Consider the following 16,561-nt stretch of genomic DNA (forward strand, 5'->3'; position numbering starts at 1 on the left):
CATGTACTTATTTAGGTTAGGTTTCAGTGCAGGACTGTCACCGGACGTTTGTTATGCCAACAACCCATAGGAATTCTTTGGCTGATTTTGTCTGAAAATGTAATATCTTTAACCCTTAAACAGAGAGTTCAATTTCTTTACCATACTGAATTTGGCGATTCTTCTACAAGGCAAGAATACATTACATTCGTGTCATACAGTGTCTGCCTGCTAGACACCATATAATGTAAACTATTTATATTTGTTATAATCACATTAATACGCATATTAGTATTTTGTAATCGTGAAGCGAAATATCTTGAATATTTTTCTTGCTTTCATTTTCTCCATTCGAAATGTTGCCGGCCTTTTAAAGTGCCCATTAGTTATGACTACTCTGAGGTGTTTAATTTTAATGAAAGCATAACGTTGCGTGAAAAGCGGGAAAACCAGCAACTCTAAACGTGTAAAGAGATATGCAATAAATGCCGCTAATAACAAGGTTGATGACAATAGGGTACTCATTAGCCTTGCCATTTGTGGTTTGACGATATGGGAATTAGACTGAATATGAATTTTACGGTGTGAACTATTAGCAAATGACTTACTGTTAATTAACAAGGTAAGCTCGACATAGTTTTGTAGTAAAAAAGTAACCATTTAGCGGCGTTAACTATGAATTGACCTTTACATTAGCTTTTCTGCTGTTTTCTATGAAGCATATGCTCGAAAACAGACAAAAATATGTATCATAAGCTCATATGAATGAAAATGTGCTCAATTTTGTAGCAACATGTAATAGCCCTGACAGACGACAGCGCTAATTTGCATTAGCGGGCTTAATTTACATTTATTTGCGCATTTGACCCATGTTAATGCAAATTTGTAATGCTCAAGAATTACGTGCTTTTAGCACAATTTTCCAAATTTGAGTAGGCAACAATGCTCAAAGATGGCCGATTTTTGCGATTTTTTGACAGATGTCGCTTGAAGTCTACCGCCTCCTTTGCGTTTACAGGATCAGAGGTCAGCAGTTTCATATTGCTAATTAAATTATGTGTAAGTATATTAACAAAAACAAATTTTAATATTTTTAGATGGCAGAAGATAAACAACGCACAGTTTGCTATCCATTTTTCCAATATTCTTAACTTTTTCACACACTTTTTTCGCATTACAATCAATTATTATTTTTAATTTCGCTTTACTATCTTTGTTAATAATAAACGAATTTTTTCTTTAAATTTATATTGATTTTCCAAAAATACCAAAACTTTTTTTTTTAATAAATAAACAAATTTCACAATCAGCTGTCTAAATGCACAAATCTGCCGTCTGTCACCATAAAATTTCAATGCGCATTAACGTTGCTAATGCGTATTAATTTTGCTCGTCTGCCAGGGCTATAAGTCGACTTAAATTAATAAGTACATTTTGATTTAATTTAAACATCTTTGTTAATAGCCTTGACAGACAGCTTTGAACAGTTCACTTTACAGTTATTAGAGTTTTTTCTTTGTGCAAAAATTCGCGATGGCACCTAAAATTAAAGAAATTAGCGCTGGCTAAAGAAAAATTATTCTTTAACTCAGAAAAGAGGGCAAATCGTTCCGGGAAAGAGGTATAATAATAGGAAGAACTCATTCTTCTATGCAGTATGTCGTGCAAGCATTCAAAAAAACTAACTCGATTGTGTCAAAACCACGTTCTGGTCGACCAAGTATATTGACCGTTCCAGAAAAACGAACAATATTACAGTCAGTAAAAGCAAATTCTCGACTTACTGCCTCGCAAATTTGTGGAAACATTAAAAATTCGTTTGACAAGGATCTCCATGAAGATATTGTACGAAAATTTTTGAAGAAAGATGCGTATCACGCACGTGTAGCACGTAGGGAGCCCTTTATTTCCGAAGTGAACAGAAAGAAACGTTTGGATTTTGCCAACAAACAATTTAACAAGCCTCGAAAGTTTTGGGAACGTGTCTTATTCAGCGACGAAGCAAGTTTTGTACTTTTGGCATTAAAGGAAAAACGTTGGTGTGGCGTAAGAGTGGTACTGCACTAGATAAAGAAAATACATAGCGGAGGAGGTGTGATGGTCTAAGGTTGTATGGCATCAGGAGGAGCAGGATAACTTGTTTTTATAGATTCAATAATGGATCAATTCGGCTATTTAAGCATTTTGAAAAGTAATTTGAAGGAAAGTGCTCAGCAGTTGGGGTTTGGTGATGATTTTTGGTTTCAACAGGATAATGATCCAAAGCACACGGCACACAATATAAAGCTTTGGTTGCTCTATAACATAAAAACTCAATTGCGCTCGTCATCTCAATCTCCAGACCTTAATCCCATCGAGCATTTATGGGTTTAGCGCAGAATTGCATGTCTAAAAAAACTTATGCAAAGTATAGTGAAAATAATAAATAAAACTTTTGTATATTATTTTTATACTATTTTTATATATTTAGTTATTTGATCACAAATTTCTTAGTTTATTGTTTTCATATCGAGGTGTACGGATAATTTTTCTGGCTCTTGTAATAGGGGAGTGTGTATATGGTCCAGTGTCAGGGCCGTTGAGTTTTTAAAAGTTAAAATTATCTATATTGCGGTATATTTACTACGTTTACGTGAAAGTGTATTCTTGATTGTCTGTTACACAGATACATACATGCATAGACTTCCAGATTACTACTTAAAATATCTAATATCTTATTTCACCACGTTTTTCTGGTTTCTATTACATTTTCTAATTCGAAGTCTTTCTACTCAAATGCTGTTGCTAAGTAAGTCTTCGTTGTTGCTTGCATGTTTACGAAAGAAAAAACTCAAAACAATTATGATAAAAGTTCAAAATACAATCTCGTACTCGAAATTAAAGTGCTTACATAACTATTTTATTTCTAAGTTTCTTTAGCACCCAAAACCATACGCAAGCAATAAAATGAACAATGATGACTAGTTTCGAAGCTTTTGCGTGTTCTTATGTTGGTATTGTTTTTGGTGTTAGACATCTCGTAGTGTGTGCAAGTGGTTCGCGATCTGTCCGCTAACCGTCCATCATTCTCATTGTCACGTAATGTGTCGAAGTACATATGAAGTGTACAAATGTTGTGTTATTCGGTTTTTATGGCTTACGTTGCGGAAACAACTTGAAATCATCTATATAAACAGATGTACATGCTTTTGGTTGGCAACGGTCATGTAGGAAATTAGGGGATTTATAGTTTCTATTTTCTATATATTTTTCTGTATATTTTCTAAAATAAGTAGTTTGACAACACATCCGCGACAGTAGGCTCTATGCAATCGGAACGCAGCCATTATATTTAAATAATAGATGTTGACACAGAAGCATTTCTCCAGAAAATTTGAAGCTGTTTAAATTATGCTGCTACGGCAATTACAAGAAATACAACTTAGCCTCACTATGAGAAATTTCGATCATACCATATACTACATATGTATGTATGAATACATCAATCTATAGAATAATTTTACGTAAGTATAAGGATACAATGACTCAATTACCAAATATAGGCGGATGCAAATATGTTTTCAAAACGTATTTGTATTCTAGATGAGCTTATAATAGTAGTAGAAAGGATTTATCGTTCCGAGTAAACCAGTTTCCGAGTTATAGGTCTGATAAGCCTTCATAAAAAGACAGTCTAAAGCGTACAAAACATAAAAATGTTATTAATATACAACAAATAGGAGCTAAAACTCGAGTTTCGCATTTATGATTCGAGTTTCACTTTCATAAAGGAGTGTTTCCTCAAGACGCTCTTTATTTAATAGGGGTATTCAGACCGAAGCCTGTTAATTTGGTAATTCGTTAGTTGATACTTCGTTAAAAGGCTTAACTGTGAACATACTTTTTGTTCTACCTCTGTAGTATAATAAATTTTATTCCGAAACAGCTGATTCAATTTTATTAAAGAAAAAAAAAAATGCCTCAACAAAGTGCAATATCAACAAGTAAGGAAGGGCTAAGTTCGGGTGTCACCGAACATTTTATACTCTCGCATGATAAAGTGATAATAATTTACATATTTTTTTTATTTTGCTGTAAAATTAATTAGATTAGATCAATTTGTGTACTTTGAGTATTGAATTGTATTTTCATTTCCTAATGTATGTATATATTATACAGAGAAGGCATCAGATGGAATTCAAAATAGCGTTATATTGGAAGAAGGCGTGGTTGTAAACCGATTTCACCCATATTTCGTACATGTCATCAGGGTGTTAAGAAAATATTATATACCGAATTTCATTGAAATCGGTTAAGTAGTTCCCGAGATATGGTTTTTGGTCCATAAGTGGGCGACGCCACGCCGATTTTCAATTTTTAAAAAAAACCTGGATGCAGCTTCCTTCTGCCATTTCTTCCGTAAAATTTAATGTTTCTGACGTTTTTTGTTAGTCGGTTAACGCACTTTTAGTGATTTTCAACATAACCTTTATATGGGAGGTTGGCGAGGTTATTATCCGATTTCTTCCATTTTTGAACTGTATATGAAAATGCCTGAAGGAAACGACGGCTGGGATTTAGAATAGCATCCCCGGATTTCGGGAATAAAATGGGTATTACTGGAAAGGTGACGTTCTCCAGATCACGAATATATATATGTATATAGTTGCCGCTGACTTATAGTTTTAAAGATATTTGCATTTATAGTTGAAAAATTGATAACTTTTACATTGGTAATTTGTATATTGTGAATAACTTTTTCACTTATATTATGCACTTTTCACTTACTAACACTTCACTATAACGTTCCTGTATATTAATTTTTTTAATATTTGTTGTAAATAAAGCTTTATTTTAATTATTTTATTTTAGTTACAATTCTCTGCATTTGCACAATAAGAAAAGAGCGCCGCGCTCCACAAAAAATAACCATGGCAACCCTATTACACCAAAATATGAAAATTGAGCTGAGTCGATTTAACCATGCCCGTCTGTCTGTCTGTATATATACGAACTAGTCCCTCAGTTTTTAAGATATCGATAAGGACCACTATAACATATAGCTGCCATACAAACTGAACGATCGGAATCAAGTTCTTGTATGGAAAACTTTCACATTTGACAAGATATATTCATGAAATTTGGTATAGATTATTTTCTAAGGCAAAAATGTAATCTCCGTAGAAATTGTTCAGATCGGATTACTATAGGATATGGCTGCCATACAAATTGAACGATCGGAATCAAGTTCTTGTATGGAAAACTTTTGCATTTGACAAGATATATTCACGAAATTTGGTATAGATTTTTTTCTAAAGCAAAAATGTAATCTCCAAAGAAATTGTTCAGATCGGATTACTATAGGATATGGCTGCCATACAAATTGAACGATCGGAATCAAGTTCTTGTATGGAAAACTTTTGCATTTGACAAGATATATTCACGAAATTTGGTATAGATTTTTTTCTAAGGCAAAAATGTAATCTCCGAAGAAATTGTTCAGATCGGCTTACTATAGCATATGGCTGCCATACAAATTGAACGATCGGAATCAAGTTTTTGTATGGAAAACTTTTGCATTTGACAAGATATATTCACGAAATTTGGTATAGATTATTTTCTAAGGCAACAATGTAATATCCGAAGAAATTGTTCAGATCGGTTTACTATAGCATATAGCTGCCATACAACTGAACGATCGGGAAAAAGTTCTTGTATGGAAAACTTTTGCATTTGACAAGATATATTCACGAAATTTGGTATAGATTATTTTCTAAGGCAAAAATGTAATCTCCGAAGAAATTGTTCAGATCGGCTTACTATAGCATATGGCTGCCATACAAACTGGACACATAGTTACTAAATGAAATGCACCTGTGAAGGGTATATTAGCTTCGGTGCAGCCGAAATTAACGTTTTTTTTTCTTGTTTTTCGCGTATATAATGACGAACATGACAATATTCGTCACGTTTCTCATTAATATAAGAAGATTTAATTTACAGGATCCCGAAATTTCCTTCTGCGTGTTACAAATTTTTTGGCAAACTTAATATACCATGTTCAGCGTATAACTGGATTACTGGCTATTTTTGTTGAAGGAAAAATTATATACACTAAACACTAAATATGTATATAAATACATAATGAATGCGGCCCATTGAATATTCATTGCAAAAACTGTACATAATAAGTTTTTGAATTTTTAGTTTTTATTAAAAACCTTTAATTTCTTCAAGGCCACTCCCCATATTACGCACGATTAGGTTTTAGTCATTTTATCTGACTAGTCTTTTATGTGCCCGAGCTGCTTATGACGCAAGTTTACGAGCTAGATTTGCGTGTGTAAAGCAGTACTTTGTACCATACACGTTATTACGGACCAAATGCATAATGCCTAACTACAGCTTGTAAGTAACTCAATTCATACGCAGACATATGTATTGTATAAATACAAAGCATAATTTTGTACTCGTATGTATGCTTGATTATTCTAACCTGTTGGTTTTTGGGACATAGTGCGACTTATAGTAAGACTAAATTTTCTGTTTTTTTTATCTTTTAGATTTGTGAATTATACTATGAATTTTACATTTTTAATGTTATTACAAATTTTTAACATGTTTTTATATTTTTTAAGTTTTTATTTTATTATATTTGTATATTTATTTATATGATTTTGAAAAAATTTCGTTTTCCAGTTTTGTCAGTTTGCCACACTCGTCATGATTGCTAAATATGTACAGAGAAATAGCAACGTGTATGCGAGCAGTTAATTAAGTTTTCGTGTCTCAAATGCGTATGTATACGTCTGTATGTCCACCACCATTGTTGCATTGTATTGAATTGCAAAATATCGAAAAAATATTTCTCTGTTACATTCAAAGTTATGATTACTCAGCCAATATTGTAGCACATCGAATGTGCAATGAAAAATGTGTCTGTATTGGCGGTATGACCACATCCAACACTATATTTTTAATCCCTTAACTCATTGACCCAATTTGTGTCTTTTCTTTTACTTTATTTCAAAGTTTCGCTGGCGCACTAATACATACCAACAAAGTGTAGGTTGGCTCACTCAGCGACATTACAACTAAAATCCCAATTTTACGTCAGATTTTGACACATTTTAGGCGCACAGTGAAAGTCAATATTGCGTTGTTATTGTTGTTTCTGTTAATTTCTTTCTGTGCCGACAACTGCTGATCGACTTGAGTGTACTTACCGGTGTGCCACGTTGTAGAATAAGGACTCCACAAATAATTCAATGTCAATCGTTATACGGAAAAACAGCAACAATATCAACACAGTTCACATATCCCGAATGTTTGTGGTCATACTAGCAGCGTAAAGTCGGTCAGCGAAATCGCACCCACAATCCGCAAATATATGTATGTATGTATGTATACATATATACATATGTACATATGTACATGCATAAGCGGGTGAATTTGAAGTTAATGCGTACTATCGTGTTGCGCCAAGGTAATATTATTTGTTCCTGTGGTAAAATTTAACAAACAAGTTCTCGTCCGTCAAAGAAAACAAACACACAAGGTAGCATAGTGTGCGGAAGTGCATGGCACTGTGGAGAATATAGCTTTAGTAGTTAGTGAATTTCATTTTAAAAAGTAAAAGCTCTAGGTTCCAGAAGAATTTATTCGAATACTAAAGCAAATAATATCAACGTGCTTTAGGCATAATGGTTACCTAAAGTTTTTCAAAAGTTTCAAAGGTTTTTATTTGAGTTAATAAATTATTAATAGTTTAACATTGCGGTATAAATTACTTACATCAATAACTTTTTATCTCTTTACTACTTAATCTATTTACTACTTCGCTCCATATAACCCCGGAGCTATCTACGTCATTACGTGAGGAAGAACATGCAATGGTTGTTTTTCAGAAAAGCTTGAGTTTTACAAAACCTATTGTTTCAAGTTGGTTCTCAAATAGTCTGAGAATTTGATTTATTTACCTTACCTAAGTAAAAAGCATTCCAATGATCTAAAATTTAAGCTAATACGCTCATATTTTTAAAATAACTCTAACTCTTCAACAATAACTTCAAGATTAACACTATGATTATATTTTCGAAAGTTTGACTTATAATTAATTCAACTAAAAATTATCCAGAATTATACATTATAAGCACTTCCATCGAAGCTATTATCAAAGTTTTGAAATTAATTTAGAATTAATGCATTAACAAACGACTAATATTTAATTAAATTACTTCTTTGCATCTTGCAATAGTTGCAATAGAGCGTCTGGTAGAAGAATTATTCACTGAAAAACTGGAAAATCGGGCTTGACTAACTTAAGTTTAGCCAAACTATCCCAAATTCTAAAGATATTTTTGTGAACCAAACGAACTGTTTAAGAACTAAACCGTCAATAAATCCTCTGAAACTGACCGATACAGATTAAACTGTCGGTAAACTTTTCTTTTAGGAAGTGCATGAATTTCGGTACGATTTGAGAAAACTGGCGATATTAACATTAAAACTTCCTTAAAGTGCTGAAAAAGGTGAAACACGTACAAGCTGATTATGTACCATTCAACGAGTTATAATAGAGATTCGAAAATAATTTCTGGTTAAGAGTTTGATACGTTCCATAGAAAAAGGAAGATATCCCGCGATATTGCCTAGATAAAGCTCCGCAACCCACTGCTTTGTAAATTGATATAATATAATTTAAGGACAGTACAGTACCCTTCACAGGGTGTATTAAGTTTGCCACGAAGTTTGTACAAGGTACGTTCCAAAGTAATCAGGCCCCCTGGTGGCGCCATCTATATGTGTCTGGTGCGTTAGAATATGCTGTCTTTATCGATTGTCCAGTGAGAATTTCATGATATTTCATAGATTGGAAGTGAAGTTATTGCGTTTTAAGTGTCAGTATGTTTGTGTTATCGGTACGAAAATGAGCTTCGAACAAAGAGCCAACATTAAATTTTGTTTTAAAATTGGTAAAACTTTTACCGAAACGTTTCAATTGATGAAACAAGTTTATGGCGATGATTGCCTATCCCGTAGAAGAGTGTACGAGTGGTTTCAACGTTTTTAAAGTGGTCGTGAGGACATAAATGACGACCAACATGTGGGCCAATCAAAATCCGTGATCACCGGAAATTCCTTCGAAACTGTGCGTGAATTCAACAAAAATCAGCCGAAATCATCATTGAAATTCATGGAAATGGAATTGAATATCCTCAAAACATCGATTTATCGCATTTTGACCAAACATTCCACGTGTTCGGCCTGAATATCGCGAAGATGAAAGTTGCCGTTTGTTGCACGATAATGCACCGTCTCATCGATCGATGCTTGTGACCGATTATTTGACCAAAAATCACATTTTAACCATTAACCACGCTCCGTATTCACCTGATATGGCACCGTGCGACTTCTTCCTTTTCGGAAAAATGCAATTGCCCATGAAAGGAAAGCGTTATGCAGACGTAGAGGCCATTCAAAAGGCTTGCACCGGCATACTGCCGGCCATACCGGCCAACGAGCTAAAACACTCATTCGTTGGATCTCACTCATGCTTTTGGACCGTGCAAAAAACCGTATTGAAGCAGAAGGAGACTATTTTGAATAAAATAAACTGATTTTGCCGAGAAAACCATTTGTTCTGTTTTTTTAAGTCCTGTTTACTTTGGAACACACCTTGTATAATCAAGAAGGAAAACCTATAAAATATGTATGTACGCTCGTCAGCTGTGTCGATTTAGCCATGTCCGTCTCTTTTATACGCTATTTATATCGGTTTGAAATTTTGCACTCGTCCATTTCTTTTTGTTTTTCAAAATATCTTTACGAAATTTGGCATAAATTATTCTTAATGATCGATCAAAATGAAGTTTTTGTAAGAAAATTAGAACTTGTGAAGCGTGCTATAGCTTCGGTGCAACCACAGTTAAAATCTTTATAAATCAAGCTTTTATACAGTTTTTTGTAAACAAAATCTGCCGACTGAAGATCTATCAACAAGCTTAATATCAATCATTTTCTTTGACTGCGAACATTAGACTGGAAAATATTGCACAGAATATTATCAAAACAGCTCAAACATTCTAAATCGCGTGTACAAAATAATCATTTTATAAGCAATTTTTATCGCGTTAAATATTGAGGTCAATTCATTTACTCCTAAACTTCGCGAATACTTGAAAACAAAGCTTACCGTGAAATTGGTCTCTTAATCCCATCAATCTTCACAAGTCATTTCATTTGTTATCACTCAAACCATAAATATCAAAATTCGCATGAATAAACAAAAGTTGTAACGGTTCAAATGTGACGTATGCGTTAGCCATTGTTAATACCGTCCAATCAATCCCAAACTGGTTAAATAATTAAACGTTTGTGCCAATTTCCATGCTAAACTTGCTTAAATTATACCATCACCTAGAGTTTAACCACCAACAAAACTTTGCATTGTTCCACTGTGCGTTCGAGCGGCGCGTTTGTTGAGGAAATCGCACGCTGACTCACCGACTCAGCGGATAGTCGTGTCGCTGCAGGAGTATGAGAACCAGAAATCCGAAAATCATATTGTGCGGGTTTCGTTGCTTTTGTTGTTTGGTTAGAGTCATCGAATGTTGCATGAAAGACCGATAAACCAGATTGTGTCTACCTGGTCGCGCCGGCTGTTTTGAGTGCTCACGCCGGTTGTCTTATCGCCTGCGCTGTCGCTCGCTAACGAGGCGCTAGCATTTTCAAAGCCCATAACAAAGTTCAAGCGTTGTACTAGTATATGTACATACATATATGGTACATAGCTTGCTGCCTGGCTGGCTACTGCTCGACTGATGTTGATGATAAATTGTGGTGTTGTTGTTATTTCTGGTGGATGTTCAAGAAACTGCTCTCAGCTGAGCAAATCACACTAAGCGACACCAAAAAACCGCACCACCACCAACAACAACAATTATGGTATACTTGTATATTAAACTGGTAGAACTACTTTTTCTGAAGCATCATTATGCTTTTTTCTCTATTTATTTTACGAGCATTTCACTATCTTTTTTATTGTCTTGTCTGTCGATTTTTTCGTGCTTCAAAAGGAAGCTAAGGAGCGTCTTGTGTTTCATACTTACATACATATACATATGTACATATTTGGGAGAGTTTCTAGGGTGTAAGTTGTTGTTTTAAAACTAGGAAGTAATAAAATTCGCGAGTATTAAGTGCGGAAGAGTTAATTTATATGTCCATATATTTACTTAACTTAATTAGCGTAATAAAAACATGCGTCAATATGATGCAAAAAATTTCTTACCATTATTTAATTAAATGCCTATTATAACTGCCGATGAGACATGAGTTTATGAGTTTGACATGCAAACAAGTTAACAATCATCCGAAAACAAAATTGGCTGAAGAAGCTGAAAGCTATCCCAAAAAGTGCTTATGAAAAGTGTTTCGAGAATTGAAAAAATTTTTGCATAAGTGTATTGCATCTGGTGCGGACTACTTTGAAGGCGTCAAAATAAATTTTGATAAAATAAATACCATATACATATATGTATATACTTATCTATATAATAGTATAATGTTGTTTCCTGTTTTTGGTTATCAAGAACCAAAATCAATCACTTCAAACATTTCCACACACATACGTTCATATGTATTGCCGTAGAGGGCAAACAACTTAACGATTCTTTTGAATAAAATACTGTCTTTAATACCGATAAAACACTTGTACATAAATTATAAACGCAAACTTATTGAATAAGTTCTGCTAATGAAAAAAATTTGCACATACATTCATAAGTATGTATGTATATTTGCAATTTTCATACAACAAAGAGTATACTGTTATCGCACAGAAAAACCACATTTTTCAATGAGCTGATTACATAAAGATGTGGTGGGGTTTCCACACTTCACTTGAAAAAAAAAATATTTATTATGAATCACTCAATTCTTTGTCGGTCCATATTTTTCAAATATTGTATACGAAATTTATTTATAATATTTTATTATACTCTTGCAACCTGTTGCTACAGAGTATAATTGTTTTGTTCACCTAACGGTTGTATGTATCACCCAAACCTAAGCGAGATAGATATAGGGTTATATGTATGTCTATACATATATACAAGGTCTGTCGCAAAAGAAACAGGACTGTTAAAAAAAAAAACAAAAAATTAATATTTTTCAAAAGTTATATTTTTTTATTCAAAGTAGTTTCCTTGTGCTTCGATACAGCGCTTAGCCCGGTCAATTAGCATTTCAAATGAGTGTTTAAGGTCATTTTTCGGAATGCTCTTGAGAATATCGGTCGTCGCCTTTTGGATAGCTGAAATGTCCTGAAACCAGTGTCTTTGCCCATGGAAAATGAAGTTTTCCAAAAAGGTGAGTGATTAATGGTTAATATGGAGTTTTTTTGTCAAAAAATCAGTGACAAGCGTCGACCAATGACACAGCGCATTATCGTGCAACAGGCGCCAGGACCCTGCCTCACGGTATTGTGGTCGAGCACGACGAATGCGTGACAAAAGACGCTTCATAACAGCAAGGTAAAACACAGCATTAATCGTTTGGCCAGGTGGGACGAACTCTCGGTGTACAATACCCTCGGAATCGTAAAAACAAATCAGCATTGTCTTTATTTTTGACTTCTGAAGACGACCACTTCTGATCGTCACAAGGTCCTTACGACCTTCTTGGAATCGCTTAAACCACTCATGCACATTACTACGGGATAGGCACTGATCACCATAAACTTTTTTCATCATTTGAAATGTTTCAGTAAACATTTTCCCAAGTTTAAAACAAAATTTAATATTTGCTCTTTGCATTTTACGACCGATGACCAAAAGCTGCTGTCACTTTTTGATCGATAACATCGATTGTAATTATCCAATTGTCTTAAAATTTTTACGAAATGTCAACAAGAGATCAAACTTTTTATTTCATATACCCACCAATAGGTGGCGCCACCAGAAACAGTTATATTTAAAAAGTTCTGTTTCTTTTGCGACAGACCTTGTATAAATGATCCGGATGACGAGAAAAGTTGAAATCCGGGTGACTGTCTGTCCATGCAAGATGTAACTTGAGTAAAAATTGAGATATCTTGATAAAACTTTTTCGTTAGTACAAAAAATTACGAGTTCGTAGATGGGCGTAATCGGACCACTGTACAGTGGCCGATTTTCCAAAAAAGCTGGCCAAAACTCGAAAAGTACTCCTATCGCACCGAAACTTCCTTTATAGTAGTTTTTTGGTTGCTAATTTCAAATAAGAAAAATTCGAAATTCAAAATGGCGGACGTGTACTCTTCAAATTTGAGGTATATGTTTCAATTGGAGTCAAACACCGCGTACGTAATTTTTTCGTAAGATTATTTGAAGAAAATAATATCTTCTCAAAATATAAAACGAAACATACGGAATTTCTATTCAATCTTGCTTCGATATAAGAGGAACTATTTAATTAAAGCTTAATTTATTTGCATGAGTAAGTGGTAAAAGGAAATGGAGAAAAAAATTATGTGGATCATGTAAGTAAATATTTTTATTTTACAAAATAATAGGTAAGTTGTAAGTTACCGTTATTACAATGTATCTAGTAATATTTAACAAATAATGAGTCTATAGAATATTAAAAAAGCTTAATCATAATCACTACCAGATGCAGAATCGTAATTACCTCTGATGGCAATGTGCCACTTTCTTTCGGCGGATCTAATCTCAAATTAGAAATACATGGGTCTGAGGCCACGAGCAACCAATGAATAAGATCTGTCATTGTATTTTCTCTTGAACATTTCCATAAAAAATTCTCTCGATATCTTTTGAAATACGTATTGCGCGATTCCTGAGCTTTCTCAGAGAGTTGTCCAATCGGCAATGGTGCCCATTCAATGATAAGGTACCCGTGAATTAGTACTACATGAAGCATGCAGTACCATTGATATTTTGTTTGCGGTATCGAAGCAATGTTCTTTGAACAAATCGACGTTGACTGCACAACCGCATGACTTCTAATATGACATGAGCACGATTGAGGAGTTCTACGCTCAAACCCAAAATTTCTGCTGACTCTTGATTATGGCAAAAAAACCTCCTAGCCGTATTTCCATCATTGCAGTTTCCGCATCCTTCAACTTTCAGAGAATCAAACCGTTGTTTAAAACTCTGCTGTATAGCTTTTTTCGAGTTGTATTTAGTGGTTTGTCTTCTTGAGTACACGCTTGCCAAGATAAAAATCCTTCTCATCATAGTCCTAAAACATCTACAATTCAATTGCATACACAATTTTTTTATTTGTTTACGAAAGCAAGCAAAGCAGTTTTCTCGAGCTCCCTTATCAGAGGCTCTTGAAAGACAATTTACTGCTTCAAATTTTACACAAATACCATCCCATTTTATTCTAAAAATCATCAGACTTTCAAGATTAACACAAATATAATTTAGAATGAAGAAGAATATAATCAAATGTGAGTACCTATTATGAGAATCAGATGTATCATTAAAATTTCCATTGGTTTTTTTTTAAAGGCACTCTACAATTTTATTTTGCCCAGGGTTCAGAAAAAGCACTCTACGTCCCTAATATATTATACGTTGCTTGCGAACTGAAAACGGACATTAAAAATGCAGTGGTGCCTCGTGGCAGAACATTTTGCGAAATATCAATAAATGATACTGTAGCCGACGCGAAAAACATTGGTTGACCACCCATTTCCATTAATCTCACAACTTTTGACGTCGGCAAACGTAAAATGCCAACGAAAAATTTGGTTATACATACCCTTGTTTGACGTATGATTTTGACAGTCATTTGTTTAATTCAGAGCAAATGATTCACATATTATGTATGTTATATCGTACATATCTTCAATAACACCCTCCAGTGGACTGGTTACAAAAAAATATTTTCTTAATCACTGGATAGACACTTTTTTAACCGCGCGCAATTTGAGGCTCGAAACACTTGGCCGGCGTAACTCCGAGACGGGACTATTCGACCGACTCTAACCCGGAAAATACACATGAGAACTCATCCAGCTTTCTTGACAGTACATGGCAGTACCCCCTTGAAGATTTCTTAAGCTTTAACATGATAATTCCAAAAAAAAAATCGGGTTTTGCCCAGCTTTTCAGGAAAATCGGCCACAGTGCACTGCCACGCCCACAAATCCGAAAACATATAAAGTGCCATAACTAAGCACTAAATTAATATTTAAAACTGTAATTGGCACAGGTGATCGCAGGAGCAAAGGACACCGGTGTTCACAAAATTTTTGAATAAGTGGATGTGGCACCGCCTTCTAATAAGTTTAATGTACATACCATTGTATCTCCTAAACCGCATCAGTTATAACAACCAAGTTTCTCACTTCCTACCGAAAGTGCGAAAATGGATGAAACAAATGATAGCCCCACCCACTTCCCATATAATGTCACTGTTCAAAACTACTCAAACTACTTAGAAGGCTAGAAGCCGTTGTGAAAATTGGACGGTGGGCGTAGCACCGCCCACTATTTGTTCAAATCACTTTACTCGGGACCTGAACGATTTCGACTAAATTTAACTCAATGAATATTACAGAATATGTCGTACTTATAACAGTATATCTTGTGCCTAAAATAGGTACGGTTGGGCTAAATCTAAAAGTGTTTAAAAATCAACTAGTTTTAAATAAATGCTTAAATTAAATAACAAAAAATGTATTTAGAAACGTAGAACCATTAGCAAAATAGTACATATATAACGATTTTATGTGCATTATAACTATGTTGCCAACAGTATTGGACCAGATATATAGTACATATGTATGTATTTTGAGAATAATTTTACTGCAGCGCCACCTAGGGCAATTTTTTCGTAGAAATTACTCTTGGGAACTTCATTTATCAATTATACTTAACGGTTTAGAATTCATTGAACCTATGATAAACGATTTTTTTTTCCTGGTGCCATATAGCTGGAATAATAATATCTTTCAAGAAGTTGTCTTAAAAAATACAGAAAATCACAGATTGTATGGAAGTGTAAATGACATTTAAATATGCAACTTAGTGCACAAAATAGCTGAAATTTTCTAACTTTATTTCCACATTTCTTTGCAATTCTTTTGACAACTTCATTAACCAGTCCACCAGCCAAATATGAACATGTTTAATTTGTTTTAACACCGGAAACAGCAACGTTTATAGTCTACAACTCAGTCGCTTTGTTTTTTTACATTGGTTTTGTTTTATACCCTTGCAACATGTTGCTACAGAGTATAATAGTTTTGTTCACCTAATGGTTGTTTTCATCACCTAATAATAATCAAATTGAAAGGTGAATTTTGTCCATTTCATCTCTCTCTAAGTAATCCCCTCCCGCTGCAATACACATATGCCAACGAATTTTCCAGTCATCACAGCACTTGGAAAAATCCTCCGTCGTGATGGCCATCAGAGTCTTCTTCGATTCAGCTTTTATATCCTCAATTGAGTCAAAACGGTGTCCTCGGAGTGGTCATGTGAATTTGCTGAATAGCCAGAAGTTAGTTACAGCACGGGAATTCGACGAATGCGGTGGTTGCGACACAATATTAGTTGAAAATGTGTGAAATGATCACGAATAA

At 34.3% G+C, this 16,561-nt stretch overlaps 1 protein-coding gene across 2 annotated transcripts in view; it reads right to left on the reverse strand.

Moving 5' to 3' along the window:
• The window catches only part of LOC126762643 (unconventional myosin IC), a 67,058-nt gene that overhangs the window by 48,069 nt on the left and 2,428 nt on the right, over nucleotides 1–16,561 (reverse strand). The window lies entirely within an intron of this gene.

The sequence above is a fragment of the Bactrocera neohumeralis genome, chromosome 6 (assembly GCF_024586455.1).
Source record: "Bactrocera neohumeralis isolate Rockhampton chromosome 6, APGP_CSIRO_Bneo_wtdbg2-racon-allhic-juicebox.fasta_v2, whole genome shotgun sequence".
Lineage (NCBI taxonomy): Eukaryota > Metazoa > Arthropoda > Insecta > Diptera > Tephritidae > Bactrocera > Bactrocera neohumeralis.